The sequence below is a fragment of the Pseudorca crassidens genome, chromosome 4 (assembly GCF_039906515.1).
Source record: "Pseudorca crassidens isolate mPseCra1 chromosome 4, mPseCra1.hap1, whole genome shotgun sequence".
Taxonomy (NCBI): Eukaryota; Metazoa; Chordata; class Mammalia; order Artiodactyla; family Delphinidae; genus Pseudorca; species Pseudorca crassidens.
In genome coordinates, this window is record NC_090299.1 from 133,278,939 (window position 1) to 133,294,744 (window position 15,806).

The 15,806-nt window shown below is 39.5% G+C and overlaps 1 protein-coding gene and 1 pseudogene across 3 annotated transcripts in view; one reads left to right on the forward strand and one right to left on the reverse strand.

Moving 5' to 3' along the window:
• Positions 1–15,806, forward strand: part of RNF150 (ring finger protein 150) — a 287,957-nt gene that overhangs the window by 132,152 nt on the left and 139,999 nt on the right. The gene's annotated exons all lie outside the window — the stretch shown is intronic.
• On the reverse strand, positions 8,622–11,039 carry LOC137223261 (ATP-dependent RNA helicase DDX50-like; annotated as a pseudogene).

Here is a 15,806-nt window from a genome sequence, read left to right on the forward strand (position 1 = left end):
TATTTTATCCCATTCAAGTCTAGAAAGCTGACATCGGCAGAGCACTTAATTCAATGTTCAGGCAGAGCAAGCTTTGTAGGCTTTTAAAGAGGATAACATTGTTCCTTAAATCACTTTCCGTAATTAACTTTAATATCAGTAATCTATTCATGTAAGAAAACAGCTACTTTCCATGAGGAAGTTTTATATGCCTTTTCTTTTTATTTTGCTCTTAAGTTTGGCTTCAGTATTACTACCGAACTTGTGACATTCCTTTTGAAATGTCAACCCCTTAAGAAAAGAGAGTGTTATTTCTTTGTCTTAATCTTTTTATATAGCCATGATTTTACCCACTAGGCTAGCAAATATAAGTTGTGGGTAAGGTGACTGAGCAGCGCTATGCAATAGAAAAATAATGTGAGCTACTTATGTAATTTAAATTTCTAGTAGCCACATTTAAAAAAAAAGAAAGGAAAGCGAAACAGGAGAAATTAAATTTAATATATTTAATGTAACCCAATTAGCACAAATGTTATCATTTCAGTATCTTATCAGTGTTAAAGTATCTCAGTATTGTCAAATATTAATAATTTCTAATGATATTTTTCGTGCTGGTCTTCAAATTCCAGTGCGTACTCTACACTTCAGCACATCTCAATTTGGACGCTACATTTTCATCAGACATACTTGATCTGTATTTAGATTTTATAAAACTTACACTTGAAAAAAGTAGATTCTCCTACACAAGTTGTCTCAGACATACTTAGAAGTTTTCCAGTAATTGAGCTGAGTACTGGTTTTAAATTAAAATTTAAATTAACTAACATTAAAAATTCAATACCTCAGCCATACTCGCTACATTTCAAGTACTCAAGGACAGCATGTGGCTAGTGGCTACCATGTTGGACAGCAGGCGTTATAGAATGACTGATGTGTTCAGTGATTTCAGTGGATGCTCAATATCCAAAGAATATCCTTCTCCCTTAAGGGTAGAGATGGGAGAGAAGGATGGTTGACTGTCCCTTCAGATAGGTGGTTTGAATGGTAGTTTTCAGTAGCTAAATGTGACTGCAGCTATATGAGGACAAGTGGGCATGAGAAAGTATGAAAGAGCTACTTCTGCTAAATGATTTTTTTTTTTTAGTTAAAAAATAGGTGGGGAAGAGGGGAAGAGTTCATGTTTTTGCTTTTTTTTTCTGTGTGTAAACCTCTTGAAGAGTGATATTTATGAAGCAGTATATGTCACTAAAGTAAGCCAGTAGAGCAAGTATGTAGGATATCAGAGAACTATAAAGAAAGGAAAGAAGAAGAGTAGTACTTTTGGCACAGTTTGGGTTTACCCAGAAGCAGACCTAAGGCAAGGATTCAAGTACAAGCCATTTATCTGAGAGGTGATTCCAGGAAACACCAGTTGGGGAATGGAGAAATGTGGCAGGGAAGGAAAGAAGCCAATAAAGTGTGTGTTATTAAGCAGGTTACCACCATGAGCCACTGAAATTCAATCCCACTGGGGAGCTCTGGGAAATGGCCGGGAAATGTACCACAAAGTCCTACCAGCACAGGGAGGAGGGAGCTGAGGTATTTACGCACCAGCTTCCTCAGTCACTAGTTCAAGACTGCTCTCCAGTGGTGGTAATTCCTCCTTACCCCCACACAGTCCTGAGTCTAGTGGTCAAGGAAAGCCGTTTACTCAAAGAAATCCAGGTGCTAGCAACTGAAATTCAGGACAGTGTATACTAAAATGGTATGTGCTAGGGGGTATGGGTGGGTAATGGACACCATCTGCTGCAGACACTCTTTGACTTACAGTGTAGAATGTATTGAACAAAGGACAAGAGAGGTATATTTCAGATCTGTGAAGCTTTTTCAAAATGCATACTCAGTTTTCCAACCTTCTCTCCTTCCTAGACCTGAGATCCTGATAAAATGGACCCACTTCTCCCTGTCCTGAGATCTACTGATAGAGGCATAAAGACCAAGGAGCCGTATAAACTTGATTCACTTACCCGTTAGTCTAAAAGCATTTCATAGCAATGTCCATCACAACCAGTTGCTAGAATTTATGGGTCCAGCCAAAGGATATGCAGTGTTTTCCATTTTGGAGTTTGGGCTCTGAGAAGCCATTTACTATCCACCAAGGTATATCATCAAGTTCTGTCATTTTTGATATGTTTTCTCAATATATTAACAGTTGGTCTTTTAACTGACCTTAATTATTTGTTGAATTCGTAATCCATGTCATCTTACCACAGGGAAAACTATGTGGGGACTCCCAGCTTCTAGAAACCAAAACAAATAATTTCTCTTAAGAAAGGGATTTTCCAATCTGAACTTTTAATAAAGGGAATTTTCACTTCTAGTTTTCAAAGACTACTGAAAACAACTTTGGAGAATACTAAAAAGAAACTAGAGATGAATCAAGGAAAGTAATGAGGCATTTAATAGTTATGCAATGAATTGAGAATTCTGGGCCATTTCTACCAAACAAATAAGAAAAGTTATGAAAAGATATGATTCATGTATATTTCTCTATTCTCTGCAATGGTACATAAAATAAATATCTAAAAGTTCACTAGCTCCAAGATAATATGATTGTTTTTAAATTGTAATTATAAGTTCTGGCCACGCAATGTTAAAAATAGTCCAGTGGGGAATAATTGATGTGATTTTTCCCAGTAGTTCAAAGCAGAACAAAACACAAATCCATGTTTGTGTTGATTATGTGACTGTTTCAAACTAAAAATTATCCAATTTTTATTTTTCACTACCTTAAGAGAGCAACATGAGATGGACCATTAATTGCTGGCCCAGTTATGTTCACTTTTCCTTTGAAGATTAATTTTTTTTTTAAGATTTATTTATTTATGACTGTGTTGGGTCTTCGTTTCTGTGCGAGGGCTTTCTCTCGTTGCGGCGAGCGGGGGCCACTCACTATCGCGGTCTCTCTTGTTGTGGAGCACAGGCTCCAGACGCGCAGGCTCAGTAGTTGTGGCTCACGGGCCCAATTGCTCCGCGGCATGTGGGATCTTCCCAGACCAGGGCTCGAACCCGTGTCCCCTGCATTGGCAGGCAGATTCTCAGCCACTGCGCCACCAGGGAAGCCCTGAAAATTAATTTTTGATTTAAATGCTACAGAGTTTCCTTTCGTTGACCAACGTGAGGTCATGTTGTAGAAACGGGAATTTGCTCAGCATGAGCCTTGTGGCCCCACGCTGTTTCGAGCTGTCCCTGTAGTATTCAGGTGCTCTAGGTTGTCCAGAAGCTCATCCTTTGTTTCTGGGTCCCAGTGAAAGCCAAGGTTGGTGTGCTCCTTCCCACCCCTACCTACCTCCTCTGGTCTAAATGCAAGTTTTACACTGTCTGGAATGTTTTAAATAATTATTTGATGGATGAAATACATGATATAATAACTATTAATATTTATTGACTACTTACTCTGCTCTGGGTTCTTTATATGTATTATCTCATTTAATCCTCACTCAACCCTTTGGATTAGGTACACTTACTATTAGAGTTTTGGAGATAATGAACCTGAAGCTTAAAGATTTAGTAAATCTTCCAGGGTCACCAAGCTAGAAGTTATTGTAAATGAATCTGCTATTTAATTTCATTTATTAGATTACTAGGAAGAGAAAATGCTGGGGAGTTTTAATCTCTTGTAATCTCCTATCCTGCAATTCCATTATTCTGCTCCTTAATGAGACTTACATGTATATTGGTTTTTGTAAAAACTAAAATTAGAACTTAAAACATTTTATATGTAAGCAGAAGGTTCTCTAAGCATGATTATTTGCTCCAATAAAAACTGAATTACTGTAAAAGTCAATTTAGTATTCTGTGATTTCTCTTATGTCAGCCTGGACTCTGTATCATTTTTAACCGTTCAGAATTCTCACAAAAACTAGAAGTAAGTTATTTATGATTCTGATTTACTGAATATGTTCTAAGAAAATGCTTACAGGTCAGGCTATAAATAAAATATGTTATTTTATATTCATCACTCCCCCTACAGTTATCACAAATTCATAGAAAATTCTGCACACTTGTAAATTAGGAAAAAATATAAATTTTTTTAAAAGCCTGAGTCGTTGATCATCTCAAGTGTAGCTGAGGAACCAACATCAGTGAGTTAATTAAGTTACTAGAGCTTTTCCAAGGAAAATAAAGTTAGCTATTGTGAGCATCTCCTTTAAAATTTTTTTTTTTTTTTTTTTTTTTTTTGCGGTACGCAGGCCTCTCACTGTTGTGGCCTCTCCCGTTGCGGACCACAGGCTCCGGACGCGCAGGCTCAGCGGCCATGGCTCACGGGCCCAGCCGCTCCGCAGCATGTGGGATCTTCCCGGACCGGGGCATGAACCCGTGTCCCCTGCATCGGCAGGGCTACCCATGGGGAGAGGGAAAGGGGAGGGGCAATACAGGGGTAGGGGGAAAAAGGTTATTATAAGATTGTATGGAATCGTGTGTGAAACTTTCAAAAATTGTAAGCACTGTAGAATTAAAGACTCATTCAGGGGCTTCCCTGGTGGTGCAGTGGTTAGGAATCCGCCTGCCAGTTCAGGGGACGTGGGTTCGAGCCCTGGTCCAGGAACATGCCACGGAGCAACAGGTCCCATGCGCCACAACTACTGAGCCTGCGCTCTAGAGCCCGTGAGCCACAACTACTGAGCCTGCGTGCCACAACTACTGAAGCCCGCATGCCTAGAGCCCGTGTTCCACAGCAAGAGAAGCCACCACAATGAGAAGCCCACGCACTGCAACGAAGAGTAGCCCCTGCTCGCCACAACTAGAGAAAGCCTGTGCACAGCAACGAAGACCCAACGCAGCCAAAAATAAATAAAATTTAAAAATTCATTAAAAATAAATAATAATAAAAAAGAATCTTTCATTCAAAAAAGAAAAAGTACTTAGTCCATATGGCTGACATATATTAAGTAATAAATTATGATTTTGGCTTCATTTAAAAAAATAAAGTGCACTTTAGTAACACCCGGAGTTTGACATATTTCAAGTTGCAAGCAAAGCATTGAGGGAGCACAGATGACCAGTTTTTACCCAACAACTCAGATGAATCTTTAATATTTTGAACTTAGAGGTCTTCTGGCGAAAAAATGTCAGTTGGTTTGCACTAAAGGTTATCACTTTGGTTCCTGAATGATCAATTTCTACACTCCTGAAATCATCTTACTGTGAATTTGTTTTTATCCCCTGAAAACTATTTTTATTGTCCAGACTAAGACTGTGTCCCAGACAACATCGTTCCCATTCCCAACAAGTATAGTAGTACATGGGTTTCAGGATACATCTGGCAGTGGTAAGACAATAATAATACCAATAAAACTTAACATCTGTATTGTGGTTTTTGTATGGCGGGCTTTGTGCTAAGTTCTTCACTGTGAATTACCTCATTTAATAATAAGACAAGATATTTCCCTCTGATGGGTGTTTTTTCTCAGTGACTCCTGCAGTAAGATAGCTAATAGAGAATATGGGTGGGAAGGGGTGTACAGGAGGTTTGAGGAGAGATATAAAGATATGAGGTCATCACTTGGACAAAGGGAAAGCGGGTCCAGAACAGAGTAGAACAGGTGTTCTACATTATGCTGAGTGAAAAAAAGCCAAAGGCCAATCTCAAAGGATTGCATACTGCATGATTCCATTTATATAACATTCTAGAAATGACAGAATTATAGAGATGGAGAACAGATAAGTGGACATCAGGGGCTAGGGAAGGGGAAGGAGAGGGGAAGGGGTTCATTCGAGGAAAGGGATCGTAAATTCAAAGTGAAAACAGCTGACTTGTGAGATTTTTCTCCTAACCGTGTTCCCATGATGCAGTGGAGACATAGGAAAAGAAAATTTTGTAGGCCACGTTCTATGGAGAGATGGAAGAGCAAGGGAGCTAGCTGTATTTTTAGAGGAGTTCTTATAATTATGGACCATATGATCTAGGCTAGGTGAGGACAGAAGTGAAGCCAGGAGGGGGATGATGGGTAGTAAGAAAGTGACATCTTTGAGATCAGAGGTGGTGCAATTTCTAGGAGTGCCAAGGGCCAGAGGAAGACAGTGGGAATGTGTGTCTAAGAAGGACTGGAGGAAAAGGAGGGTCAATGGAGAAGAGGGGAAAAAATAGCCAACAGGCCGGAGTTTTGGGTGGCTTATCCTTGTGAATACTAAAATTCCAGTCCATGAACAGATATTTGTACACTCATGTTCATAGCAGCATTATTCAGAGTAGCCAAAACGTAGAAGCAACCCAAGTGTCCATTGATGGGTGAATAGATCAGTAAAATATAGTTAAGTACGTACAATGGAATAATATTCATTAATGTAGCAGAAGGAAAATCTAACACGTGCTGCGACATGAATGAACCTTGAGGACTTCATGTTAAATGAAAGTAGCCAGTCACAAAAAGACAAATGCTCTATGATTCTAGTTATATGAGGTATCTGTAGTAGTCAGATTCATAGAGACAGAAAGTAGAATCATGGATGCCAGGGCCTCAGAGGAGGGGAGAATATTGTATAATGGGTACACAGCTTCCGTTCTGCAAGATGAAAAGAATCCTGGAGATGGATGGGTTGCACGACAATGTGAATGTACTTAATGCCGCTGAACCGTATACTTACAATGGTTAAGATGGTAAATTTTATGTTATGTGTATTTTGCCACCATTTTAAAAACCCTGTACATGAAAAAAATAAAATAAATCTCCAGTCCAAGGAGGATGACTATTAGAAGCTAGGGGAGCTAAAGAGGATGATAAAAGAGATGAACAGGAGGTTGGCAGATGAGGCCAAGAGAGGGGAGAGAGAGTTATCCATCCAGGTGGAGAGAATCTCAAAAGATAAGTGGTTTTTGAAGGCGAATAGGATGAGGTTAGGAGTAAAGGTTGGGAAGTAGCAAGATGGAGTATGGACACCCATCCATCTTCTGGCCCTGACGTATGTGGGTTTAATAAAAATGTAAAAAAAAAGACTTGCCCCTTGATCACAGTTCAGAGAAAGTACTGTCCTCATAGGGCAGCCAGCTCAATCAAAGCAAAAAGGTGGAGGATCAAGGGAGTGAAAGCATCATTCCCAGAAGAGATGGAAGCTACTAGAGAATTTGATTTAAATTTCCGAGACTTAAATTTCCGAGAGTCATAGAGGAGGGGTTTGAGGAGCAGGACATGGGTAGGAAGTTGGGTTGGACTAGATAATGGACAGAGCAGTGTAGCTATAAGGATCTGGGAGGTAACTCATGACTTAGGAGGCCTAAACTTCCGCAGCGCCTCAGGTTGGGGATGGGACCAGGTGACAGTAGGTTAAGCAATCCGTGATCTTGAAGGGCCTGCCTGAATGGGAGGAGTCGCTGGCTCTTCTGTGGTGCTTGGGGCCATCTGAGCTTATTCATATTTCTTCTTAATCTTCTGGAAGAACAAAACTAGGGCCCCTGCCTTGGTTATTCCCCAGAAAACATGACCAGGCAGAGTAGCTGATTCCACGAGGGACACATGAGCTCACAAGACAACTGAGGAGTATCACCATTATTAAAGAAGGTACAGAATGAGTAGATACCAGCTGAGAAAGAGTGATTGAAAAGATGGACCACAAATATTAAGGGAAGATTCTATGCAGCAGGAGCTAAATGTTGTTAAAAAAAAAAATGAGAAGAACCAATGGGAAACATTCAGTATGAAAAATACAATAGTTTAAATATTAAAGAACACAATAAATGAGGTAAAATGCAGAATGGATACAGCTAAAGACAGATTCATGAGCTGGAAGATCAGCTTGAGAAACTCTTCCATGTGTCCGCCAGAATGGACAAAAGACACAATGAAATATCACTCTATATCTATTATGATGGCTAAAATTAAAAACAGTGAGCATTCCAAATGCTGACAAGGATGCTGAGGAACTGGATCACTCATATATTGCTGATGGGAATGGAAAATAATACAGCCGCTCTGGAAAAAAGTTTGGTAATTTCTTTTTAAAACCAAGTATGCAGTTATCATACAACCTAACAATTGTATTCCTTCTTGGCATTCATCCCAGAAAAAGGAAAACTTGTATTCCTACAAAAACTTGTACACTAATGTTCATAGAAGTTTTTTAATAGCCCAAAACTGGAAATAACCCTTATGTCCATCAATGGGTGAACAGTTAAACTCTGATGTACCATATTCCATACCATAGAATACTACTCAACAATGAGAGGGAATGAATTACTCATACATGCAACCTTACAACCTAGATGGATGTTAAGGACATTATCCTGAGTGAAAAAAGCCAATCTCAAAAGGTATGATTCCATTTATATAACATTCTAGAAAAGGCAAAATTAAAGAGATGGAGACATCAGGGGTTAGAGAAGGGGAAAGAGAGGGACAGGGAATTCCTTTATGGTGATGGAATATTTCAATATTTTAATTGTGGGTAGTAGTTATATGACTCTATATGTGTGATAAAATAGAGTTGTTTTTTTTAAAGAGACAATAAAAGGAGGTTTTTTTATTCAAAGGTATAACTGGGTAAGGAGATTTGTTTACAACCATTCTTGTGAAATACTTTAAAAAAAATACAACCAACTTCTTTGCAAATAGCGGAAACAGACCTCAACTATGATGACCTAATTTTTTGGTGGATAATGTACATGGTTAGGCAGAAATAGGCAAGCTCACACTGGTAGATCAACTATCTCAGTGAAAACTCCGTTTGTGGCCCCTGCTTCTTGATCGATTTCTGTTCCCACTTAGTCTTCTACCATCTTGTCGACTTCCTGACCGACTCCCCTGTGGACTCTGTCTACCTAGCCGGCCACACCAGCCACTTGACCAGCAGCTCCTCTGTTTGGAATTAGAAGATGTGTTTCCATCATAATATTCTTCAGTTTCAGGCAACTTGGCTGGCACTGAGAGTGTTCAGTCTGAATCATGCCACTCTTCCTGTAACCTTTCTGACTCAGTGTGGGAACATCCAAGCAAATGCCCATGTTTCCTTTTAGGAGGCACATTCTGGTAGTTTGGGACACAGCACTACTACTCAGCTTTCTGTTAAGTTCTTTCCGAGTACAGCTAACATCCTGTATTTCTTCTGGGCTTTCCAGAGTCATGGTCACAAACCCCTTATCAGAGGTGATTAAAGAACGTGGTTCAAAACTTGGTGCGCCAGAGATGTGGGCTAATGCTGCAGGCAGTGCATCCACTGCCCCTTTTTCTTCTATCAGTCTCTGGGCTGATGGTCGGAAAAAATCAACAGCCGCGTAAGAAATGGAAGCCAGAGACCTGGTGGCATCCATGCTTTTAGATTTAACTAAATCCATTGTAGAAGGAACGTCTACACGTTTAAAAGTAATTCCTGCTTTTTGTTCCACATATCTTAATTGACATATTAATTGACATATGTTCCACATACCTTTCTCTTGGTTGATAAAAATATATGCAAACCCCTGTCTGGCGAGCTCTACCTGTGCGTCCAGAGCGATGAATATAGGACTCAACATCCTGTGGAGGTGAACTCTGAATCACCAGGTCAACCTCAGGAATGTCCAAACCACGGGCAGCCACATGGGTTGCCACCAAAACTTTAAAACTACCCTCTCTGAAGCCTTTCAGTGTAATTTCTCTTTGTGACTGTGTGATGCTGCCATGTAAACACTGGGCATTCTCTTTTGTGTGTGGATTCATGGCCATTTCAGTTACATTCTTTTTGGTCTCACAGAAGATAATAGCCCTCTCTTTAGACCTGCTGTAGACTTGAAGGACATCTCCAATAACTGCTGGCCTGAGATTAATGGCACTGGGTGGTCAGATGTTCCACAGTAGTTGCAGCCTTTTGAGTCATTTTCCTGACAAGGTCAACCTGTTCGTATCTGGATTTCATGTATTTTTTTGCAACTTTGTATACCCACTGTGGGCAAGTTGCAGTAAAAAGTAAAGTCTGAGGATTGTCTTCAGAATCAGTTTTGTAGGATCTGTGGATAATATCTTTAACTTGTTCAGCAAAACCTAAATCTGACATTTGATCCACTTCATCCAGCACAACGTGGTGCAGTTTAGAAAGATCTCATCAGCCGCTCTGCAGGTGATCTTTGATACGACCAGGGGTCCCAACCAAGATGTCAATACCATTTTGAATATGATTAATTTGGCTTTGATATGATGTTCCACCATAAAAACACGCCACACTGAGTTTCCTACTTATATATTTGAAGTCTTTGGCTACTTGGTTTGCCAGTTCCCTTGTAGGAGCCAAAACAAGTACCTTTGGTGAGCGGCTTTTTTAAATTGTCTCTTGATGTCTTTGGAGTCTTTCAATCAAGGGGATGGCAAAAGAGAATGTCTTTCCTGTTCCTGTCAGCGCTTGAGCAATTAAATCTTTTCCTTCATATACAGAACCAAAAGTCTTAACTTGGATAGGAAGGAGATATGTTAGCCCTCGACCTTTCAGAAGCTTTATAGTCTCTTCAGAAATAAGGAAACTGGAGAATGCTCCTTCTTTCTGTTCACGTGTTAGGGTCTCTTCTAGTTGATTATCACTTGATTTATGAGTAGAGCTATTTAAGGATGACACTTGCTTTGATTTTTTTTCATATTCATCAATATCTCCATTTGATAGGTCTTTTCTTCTTGACTTACGAGATTTAGAAAATTCATCTGAAAGTCTATTACATCCTTCCTCGGTGTCACCATTTAGCTTCTCTTTCATTTTAGCTCGTTTGGGTTTGGGAGCATCCCGGTCATCTGCAACACCATTTTCTGTTGTTTCTGATTTCCCATCTGAGTCATAATGGTGCCTTGACTTCCTTCTGTCACTCCAGCATTGTGTAATATGTTTTCAGCTTATCTTGTTTAAATCTTCATAACAGCCTTATAAGGGAAGTACAGGTCCATAATCCCGTATCCGAATTCCAACATCCACAGAGTTCTTTTGCCTCTCCTTCCTCTGGCTCTCGGTCTCCTCCAAAGGTGCCTCCAGCTCCAAAATGTCCCCCCAGAGGAGTTTCCCAGGCATCATTCGCCGCCACCGCTGCCGCCGCCTCCCTCTGGGCACGGCGGCCACAACCACCTACGGGCAGCCACCTGTCACAGAGTTTTATACGAAGACATTTTAGGTGTAGTTTTGCCAAAACTAATGATGTCTAAGTCCTATAATCTAGTTGATTGTATTGTGCCAATCAGTTTCTTGTTTTGATAATGCACTATAATATGTAAGATGCCACCATTGGAGGGGGCTGGGAGATGGGTGCGTGGGACCTCTGTGTATTATTTTTGCCACTTATTAGTTTATAATTATTTCAAAATAAAATTTTTTTAAATGAGAGGGGGAAAGTATTAAAAAAATATGGTGACCAGAAAGATAAGTACCACCAACAGGATAATAGGAATCACAGGAGAGAAAAAATATAGGAGGAAATATTTCAATAAAGTATGAAGATAAATGTTTTAGAATCAAAGAAAGAATGAAATAGCTTGAATTGAAAGTGTTCATGTACTACCAAACTAATGGGTGAATACTCATAAATAGACCTAGTGACATTTAAGAATATCAAAGATTATTCTCAAATGTAACTCCAAAAGGTTACAAAGAGGAAGAGCAGATCACTTCCAAACAACAAGAATCATGATGGCATCAGACCTCTCTACAGCAACAATAGTGTGAGTGGATACAACCGTCATGAACACACATGCAGTTAACTACGCAAACTCAAAGTACAGCAGCAACTGACAGAATTTCAGAGAGAAAACATATAGAGCAACAGTTGTATGAGACATTTTGACACTCCCCTTTGAGACAATCAAGCAGGCGAAAATAAACAGATACAGAAGATCTAAATATAATTAATAAGCTTAATCAATGAGATATGTATACATAGCAAATAATGTTTTCAAATACACTGTTTCTGAATACAAATGGAACATTTACCCCCCAAAAATATATTAGATGATTAAGGATCAATATCAAGAGACTGTGTTCCTTTGACCATAATGCAACAATAGCAAAATAATAATGATTGCAAATGGATAACTTTAAAAATCACATATGTTTGGAAACTAACTACGTAATACTGAATAACACTTTGGCTGAAATAAAATCTGCTTCTTCAGAAATTTTTGATGTCTTACAAAGAAACTTTATTGTATAGTTTTCTTCATATAAGGCTAGTATTTATTAGGTTTATCCTTAGATATTTTATGACTTCTGCTGCTATATGTATAGATCACTTTTTCCATTACATATTCTCGTTAGGTATTACTGGTGTATAGGAACCTCCTAATTTTTGTATGTTGATCTTGAATCTTATATTTTACTGAACATTCTCCTAATTTTAATAGCTGAGTTATCTTGGCTTTTTCAGATGGTCATGTGATCCGTCAAATAATGACAGTTTGTACTCTTCCTTTCCAAGATTTACCACTTTAATTCCTGTTTCTTTGCACCAAATATTACTTCTACTTTAAATATGGACTCATCCTTGTCTTGTTCATGATTTGAAAACTTCTAATGTTTCTTCCATTTAATGTACTATTTCTGGAAGATACTTTATATCATATTAAGTAAGTTTCCATATATTTCTCTTAATAAGGATCAGAATGGGTACCATTCCCAACATATGGCTTAGGTTTCTAAGAAGCTGGCTGCTCTACATCTCTCCATGTTAAGTCAGAGAAAAGGAGAGAGGATCTGGGATGCACATACTCAGCCCTTTTATGGATAAGACCTTGGAGTAGCAAACGTCATCTCCACTCAACATCTCAATGGCCAAATATTCATCGCATAGCCATATCGAGCTGCAAGGGAGGCTACTGATGATTAATGCTTTTCACTCAACAGCCCGTGCCCATCTGAGACACTAATATCATAGAAGTGCAAGAGAGCAGATATTGGAGGACAGCTAGCTACACCAGATAATCATATGTTGTATTCCTTTAATTTGTTAATGTACTGAAACGCATTAACACATTTTTTTAAATTCCCCCCAAAAATGGAATTTTAATGTTTCATTCTCTGGAACAAACCTGGAATCTTTGGTAGATACTAAATATCAAATTTTATTTGTTTTACTGATGTAATGAAGGAAAGACACAGTGTTCTAAATGTTTATCTAAATCTTTTTTCAGATGTATAATGTTCCTTGTTTACAGTAATGCCCTTATTTTCAATGTACATATCTGATTCTCTTGTCAAAAATGTATTTGAGGGCTTCCCTGGTGGCGCAGTGGTTGAGAGTCCTCCTGCCGATGCAGGGGACACGGGTTCGTGCCCCGGTCCGGGAAGATCCCACATGCCGCGAAGCGGCTGGGCCTGTGAGCCATGGCCGCTGAGCCTGCGCGTCCGGAGCCTGTGCTCCGCAACGGGAGAGACCACAACAGTGAGAGGCCCGCATACCGCAAAAAAAAAAAAAAAATGTATTTGACCTCTTTACTGTTGTTACTCTTCCTGTTTTCACACTAGGTGCTCAAACCACTTCTCAAATGAATATTTTACCATTTTGAAATTTATTTACTTTTGAGGCTCCCTCCCCTGTTGGTCCAGGAATAATTCCTGGAAAGCTGTGGAATGGAGAGAATTGTGGGATGTGCTTATGCATAAAATATAGCACACACAGTGATGTATTAAGGTTTGGGGTGAGACATTCACCGGCAGTCTGATAGTTGCTACCCTCGTTTCTCCCTGCATGCAAACTTTCATTTACACAGAAAAACTGTATTTGAAAATATTCTAGGCCTATGGTCTTATTTCCAAAGTTCATTGAACATTAGCTCTGTACTCCATAGGGCTTCTGTCATAAAGTCTGGTCTACTTTTCCATCTGATGCTGGGCTAGACAGACACCTCAAAATCCTTTTACTCTTCCCTCTTAAACTCTTGAACCTATCATGGATTGAAAACTAGTGGCCCAAAGACTAACTCCAGGTGCTTTCCAGTTAAAAAAACCAAACAAACCAACCTTTAGATGGATGTGTGTTATTTTCTTCTCAAATCATCTCATTTCCTATTGTCTTTTCACCGGGCTTATATTTAGATTCCTGGCCTGGCACCTGTAGGATTTGAATTTATGATTCTCTGCCAGGAATAGCCCAAGGCAGCCATCTCTCTGCATTCTAAGCCCTGGACTCTTTTTTTTTTTTTTTTAACATCTTTATTGGAGTATTTACAATGTTGTGTTAGTTTCTGCTTTATAACAAAGTGAATCAGTTATACATATACATATATCCTCATATCTCCTCCCTCTTGCCTCTCCCTCCCTCCCACCCTCCCTATCCCATTTAACACACAACTCATCTCCTCTTTGGGGAAGATTTCTCTGCCCGCCTCTCCTCCTCTGTGGTTGGTTTGCCATGTGGCTCTCCAGAGTCAAGATAACCCAAACACAAGGCACTCTCCTCCTAAATACACCTCCTCACTTGGTTGTCTCAGTTAAGACGCATCCAGAGAGGTAGACCAAATAACCTCTAATTAGACTCGTAAGCATTACCAAACAATAAGTGTAAAAAACCTATAAATAAGTTTTAAACTTTTTTGGACATGTTTTTAGACTTACAGAAAAGTTGTAAAACAACACCTTCTTGTACATCCTTTACTGAGCTTCCCCTAATCATTAACACATTTTCTAATGTTAAATCACCCTCACCTTCCTAGGATAAATCCCCTGGGTCGTGAAGAGTTTTTACTATATGGTTGGAATCTATTTGTGAGTGCTTTATTTTTGTATCTGTGTTTGTTAAAAATAATTTTTAAATTAATGCAGAAAGTGATAATACTTTACAGTTCTATGGTACTTTGCAGGCTTTGTAAGTCATTTCACATACATTATCTCACTTGAGAATAGATAATAATCAGGAGCTGACTCTTTTTAAAAAAAAGTAGATATTAAGTGTATAAATAAAAAATATCTACAAATGGAAACTGCAGGTTTCGCTTAGTGTTGACTGAATTCTAAAGGGCCATCCGTGGAACTAAAGTAAGGATTAGGGGAGAGAGGATGCAGAGAATTGAAAAAGGGTTTTTGCTCACATGAACCTAGGAGGGATCTTATCACCCTCCAAGATGCACAGGAAGGCATGGGGCCGCCAGCTCTGTAAAATATCTAGCCCTTTGCTGGTTTTCTAAACATTCTATTAACACAGTGTTTAAGCAACCTGGTTTTGAATTCATAAGTAAAGGATTTCCTGGTTATTCAACATTCTTTGGCTTTTTGAACTTTTGTTTTGATTCCTTACTTATCTGCATGTAGCAAATTAGATGATGGCATCTGAGCCCTCTCCCGGGAAACGGAAGCACTAAAACTACTGGCTACAGGGTCCTGTGTGTCCTGGTCACACGTTCTGTCGCAGGGCTGAAGAGTTTTTCCGGGATACACGATAATTACACAGCAGCGATCACTCAGAAGTAGGAAGTGCCTTTGGGAGGAAACTAGATGGTAGGCGGACTTCATTTTGCAAAAAGAGACACTCTGTATTACGACGACTAGGAGTCAGAGTATACACAGAATTGCCCAAAGAGCAGGACCTCTTTGTAGATTTTACCCGTACAAAATATGCTTTTTGTTAACTTCTCTTCCCCGAGCCTCAGAGCCTCCTGTGTGTCATGGATTAGACGCTTAAGGCAGCACTGAACTCTGAGGACATCTCTCAGCTGGGCTTTCAGCGCACTCTCCCCCATCACCCCCACTTCTCCCCTCGCTCCCTCCTCACGTACACCCTCAGAGCAATTACACTACAACCTACCTGGGGAGAATCTGCTGGCTTCTCTGGGACGCTAGCTGCATCTTCAAAATGAAGCAAAGATCCGGGAATTGTCTGAAAACTCACATTGGTGCACATGTCTTATTTGAACAGA